A 6,000-nucleotide genomic window follows, 5' to 3' on the forward strand; every position below is an offset into this window, starting at 1 on the left:
CTTTATGTGTCAGCATTGAGGAAAGGAATAGCTTTGTTTGTATGTACATACCTCTGCAGCAGTGCCAACTACTCTGCATGTGTGTGTGTGTGTGTGTGTGTGTGTGTGAGTGAGTGAGTGAGTAAAGTTTATTTCACAGACACAATAATCACAAAGTGCTGAACCACAATTACAACACAATATAAACGCAGAACCATGTTAAAATATAGCTTAAGGTAAAAATACTAAATAATAAAAGAATCTGAGCAGAAGGATTAAACATAGAAGTGTTGGAAAAATTATGAGAAGTGTTTTTAACAGACAGTCAGTTAAACTGTGGTAAACTGCAGGGCCTCAGTGGAGAAAGCAATGTGTTTGACAGGAAGTTGAGATAAATAGACTGGAGTTTGTCTATTTAGTGCTTCGTATGCAAGTGTAAGAATTTGAAAGCAAATCTAAATTCAACCAAGAGTCAATGTAAGAAAATAAATATAAAGAAAGAAAATAAAACAGGGCTAATGTGAGCTCTATTTCATGGAGGTGTCACAAACATGATTTGTGGTTTTCCTCAGTCAGACGCAGAGGCTGAGTTTCACAGATGCAGTTTATTCATATTCAGCGTGCTGTGGTTTGTGTTACAGGAAAACATGGCAGTATAAATAACGACAAAGTGTTCATGTCACTGCCCCAGAAACCCTCTACAGTGTCTTATGGAGGCGCATCAGTCTTATTTCACTTTACAAAAACAACAGTTCTTAAACCTGCCTTAAATCTGCAAGTGAAAAAAATCCAAAATGTCTCCACAACAGGTGATAGTCAGCATCAGTTAACATGGTGATCTAATCGGACAGAGAGAAACATTCATGGCTCTAAATACATCAGCTCAACATACTTTAATACATACAACTGTTACACTCATGTGGTTTGTAGGAACGCTCCTCTTCCTCAGAGGATCCACCTGTGCTTCCTCTCCTCTCTCCTCCACCTGTTACAGTGAGGGAACGTCCTCCATGATGGAGGAGCTGCTGGAAAGTGCTGAGAGTTTCCTCCAGAGTGAGACCTCTGTCACAGTTCAGAGGATCTACGGCAGCAGAGACCTTCATGGACACTAAAAGTCTCAAACACACAACAACAACATCACACTGACTCCACTCTGACATCACTGATCAATAATCAAAGAACACACAGATCAAACTGATTGATCAGCCATCAGAGGAGTCGGATCAATGGAGCTGCTTCTGTTCCTGATGTCCCCTGTTTGATCCTGGACCTGAACTCTCCCTGCAGAGGAGACACAAGACAGTCAGACACACACACACACACACACACACACACAGACTCGTCTGTTGTCATGTCTCAGTGAGGACATTGAATTGATACAATGCTTTTGCTAGCCCCTAACCCCAACTCTAAACCTAACCCTGCAACATTTTAAGCTCCATAATGGTCCCCACAATGACAGTTGGTCCCCGCAATTTTTGGTCCTCACAAAGATGTTTAAACAAGTACACACACAGACAGACCTGTGACTTTGAGCAGCACAGCATTCTGTCTGTAGATCGTCCTGCTGTAGACTCCACAGATGTATCTTCCACTGTCTCTCTCTGTGGGGTGTTTCAGGGTCAGACTGAGGTCTCCAGTTTTCAGCAGGTCTTCATTCATCTTCGTTCGGTCTCTGTAAACCTGGTCCTGTCTGTGAGGCTCGTCGGAGCCGTTCTCATACACGTGGACCATCATCGATCGTTTAGATTCAGTACGTTCCCACACTATTGTAGCATTTTCGGGCAGGTTGTGTGTGGCCTTGAAGGGCAGCTGGACAGACTCCGCCCCCTCCTTCACCTCCACCTGACAGTCTGAGAGGACATCAAACACAATATGAGTTGTAAGGACAGCAGCAGCAGAAACCTCCATCACATCAGAGTCGGCATTAAATCCTCAGGATCCGTTCATCTCTGACTTTCTGTCCTGGCTGCTCTGTTGGAGCAATAAAGTGAATTATTTGAAAAATAAATACTAGTGAAAACTAGTGAAGTGAGAAGGAGCTTTTCATTGACTGACAGCATCACTGAATTTCACTGGGATAAAAGTTTTTCTACTTTACTGTAAAAATGACATCCAAACCAATTCAATCCAGTGGAAGCTGATGATCACATGACATCAGATGGGCTGTTTCCTCCAACTATTACTATAAACTATACAGAAGAAGAAATCCTCTTAATCCTGCCTAATCTATCAGTTCCCCCACTTTTCATAATTTTTCCAACTATTGCATTAAATATTTCTGACCTCTGACTTTCAGCTCCACTTGTTTCTTCATCAGGATGTTTCCCTCCCTGCTGTAGACGGTGCAAGTGTAGGTGTGGTTGTCTCCATCTGTGGGGTATTTCAGGGTCAGACTGAGGTCTCCAGTTTTCAGCAGGTCTTCATTCATCTTCGTTCGGTCCCTGTAACGACCATCCTGTTCTTCAGGCTGGTCAAATCTGTTCTCATACACGTGGACCTTCATGTGGTTTCTGTCTGTCCACTCAACTTTGGCTTCTTGAGGCAGGTGAAGTGTGGTTTTGCAGGGTAGCTGGACAGACTCCACCCCTGAATCCACCTCCACCTGGGGGACTGAGAGGACAACAAAGCACAGCGTGAGCTGTGCACACACAGAAATGGTTAAAGTGAAAGCATGTTTGGTTGGTTCCAGTCTGAAATACATCTGCACTTATGTGCCGAACAACAGTTCAGATTACCCGGTCTTCTTGGAGTCCCTGGGCGGGGTGCTTGAAGGTGCTCCACCTGGGGAGTCTGCCATCCTACTGGGAGACTAATACCATGTTTGAACATAAGATTGCCCATAAGTGCACGTGGCACAAGGACACACTTGGCCGTAGGTCCATGATCAATTTTGTAATCACATCACAAGACCTGCAGCCATATGTTTTGGAGACTCAGGTGAAGAGAAGGGCTGAGTTGTCACCTGATCACCACCTCATGGTGAGTTGGATCAGGTGGCAGGGGAGGATGCTGGACAGAACTGGCACACCCAATCCTATAGTGAGGATGTGCTGAGGCCCCAGTCCGCGAGATCTTCAACGCTCTAGCAGAGCTTCAACAGCATTCCGAGGGAGCCTGGGGACATTGAGTCCAAATGGACCATGTTCAGCACCTCCATTGCCGAAGCCGCTGCACTGAGCTGCAACCGCAAGGTAGTTGGTGCCTGTTGTGGTGGTAATCCCCGAACCAAATGGTGGACACCAGAGGTAAAGGGAACCACCAGGCTGAAGAAGGAGTCCTACCGGGCATGATTAGCCTGTGGGAGGTAGCTGATAGGTGCCAACAAGTCAAGCAGAACGCGACTCGGTCAGAACCTCGGGTGATAGAGGAGTTCGGAGAGGCCATGGAAAAAGACTTTCAGGCTGCCTTGAAGAGATTCTGGCAAACCATCAGGTGACTCAGGAGGGGAAAGTGGTGCTCTACCTGCAGTGTGTATAGTGCAGGTGGAGCACTACTGACTTCGACTGAGAACACTGTCTGCCGGTGGAAGGAATACTTTGAGGACCTCCTTAATCCCACTGGCACGTCTTCAGTGGAGGAAGACGTGCCAGATGTTGGGAACCAGATATCGATAGACGGATTGGTGCTGTGGCTGCAGTGATGCGGATGCTTTACCGGTCTGTTTTGGTGAAGCGACAGCTGAGCGTAAAAGCAAAGCTCTCGATTTACCGGTCGATCTATGTCCCTACTCTCACCTATGGTCACGAGCTGTGGGTAGTGACCGAAAGAACGAGATACAAGCGGCCTAAATGGGCTTCCTCCGAAAGGTGGCTAGCCTCTCCCTTAAAGATAGGGTGAGAAGTTGATCCATCCGGGAGGGGCTCCGAGTAGAGTCACTGCTCCGCCACATCGAAAGGAGCCAGTTGAGGTGGTTCGGACATCTGATAAGGATGCCTCCTGGGTGAGGCGTTCCGGGCATGTCCCACCAGGAAGAGGCCCGGGTCAGACCCAGGACATACTGGAGAGATTATATCTCTCGGCTGGCCTGGGAATACCTTGGTGTTCCCCTGGACAAGCTGGAGGAGGTGGCCAGGGAGGGGGAGGTCTGGTCTTCTCTGCTTAGACTGCTGCCCCCACAACCCGGCCCGGGATAAGAGGAAGAAATTAAACTCAATTTGAAGTCAGTTTTTTTTTTAAATTGCATTAATTCACAACAGTAACCTCAAGATGCTTTATATTGTAAAGAGCCTCAAGTAATACATAGAAAACCTCAATAAACAGAAAACCCCCTATGAGCAAAGTACTTGGTGACACTGGGAAGGAAAAACTGGGGGTGAGGGAAGGAAAACAGGAAAAAACACACTCTGACACTCTGAAAGTGAGACAGCGATTAACAATAACTAATGGTTAAATATAGAGTGCTAGATAAACACAGAGTGAAAAAAGGTAAGTGAAGAAGAGGATTCAGGCTCACCTGAACCGTCCCTTAGTCTCTTAGATCCAGCCCCAACTATAAGATTTATCAAAAAAAAGGATAACTTTAAGTTTACTTTTAAAATGCTTCCTGTTCCTGTTCTGTCTGCTGCAACACACCATGGTGTTTAGATGGCTGATCTTTTTAGCTTGTAATCAAATGATTAGTACTTGTTTATGTTCGATTTATTTCAGTCATGTAAACAATATATAGAAAGTCATTTAAGAAAATAAAAAACAAAGACTATACAAAATAAATCAGAATACACTTCAATATCCCTTCACCTATTCTGATTCAGTTACATATTGAAAAGGAGTGGGAAGAAGTGCAGACTTATTTATTCCTTATTTTTCAGTTAATATATATCCAGCTTTCTTACTGATAAACCACAATAATAACAATTAACATATTTCTAATATAATATATACACTACGTACACTAAGTACAAATTATTATCATATCATGTTTTTGTGACTCCATAACTTTGCCTCCACACAACAAAGCCAATATCTATAGTTCCAATTTTTCAGTATTTCAAGCTGAAAGAATAGTGAGTTTATATGATTCCTATACCCTGCATTGTAGATGATGCAAACTGCATTTTTTAAGAATAAAAAGTGAATGTAATGCGGTCTTTTAGTTATTGCCTCAGACTGCTGCACAATAGCTTAAGGTGAAACCAGCAAACAGAATAGAACATGGAGTGATGTACAGTCTAATAACTGCTTTGCCTTGTTTAGCATAGCAATGGTTTTTCACAGTTTGGCATGAATATATCTTATGCATGCTCTCCAGTTAAGTCTCTCAACTATTATTACCCCAAGGAACCTATTTACATTGACTCTACTAGTACAGTAGTCATGGACTGAAACAGTTGGTTAGTCTCACACTCTATTCAAGGTGGCAAATTTATAGTTGCTCCTTGGACTCCTTCAATGTTAATAAATGTAGCATTTTCATGGCTTTGGATGCCAGGTTCAGTGAATTGGAGACTGTGTTGGCCGCCATTAAAAAAATATCATATAGAGTAGAGTAGGTTCAGTATGTATATATACTATATATATGTGTATATATATATATATATATAGATAGATAGATAGATAGATAGATAGATAGATATAGATATATATACATATATATACATATATATATACACACATGGCTTATACATATAATGGCTTGTATGTATACTCGTCTGTGAACAGTCCACCTCACCTAAGGTTCTATAACTGTGTCTTCTCTCTTGACTGAATGTGACTCCAGAGTATAAAAATCAGGTTACTACTGTTATATCCTGTGAGGTCAGTATTTAGTTCCAGTGAAGAGCTACAAACATCCAGAAATCTGATCGGTAAATTCAGACTCCATGTGTTTCTGCCTTACCAACATCTTTTCTGACAAGTCCATGAATTCTTACCTTCTGATGAAAGTGATGAAGCTGCCTGGGCTGAGGGACTTCCTGTTAGAGGAAAGTGCATCTTGAATCATAAACTGTTCTTTAAAAAAAAAGTAAATATAAAATTTGTACGCAGACATAATTTGAGGAGAAAAGACATAAAATTATA

The sequence above is a fragment of the Oreochromis aureus genome, linkage group 3 (genome assembly GCF_013358895.1).
Source record: "Oreochromis aureus strain Israel breed Guangdong linkage group 3, ZZ_aureus, whole genome shotgun sequence".
Taxonomy (NCBI): domain Eukaryota; kingdom Metazoa; phylum Chordata; class Actinopteri; order Cichliformes; family Cichlidae; genus Oreochromis; species Oreochromis aureus.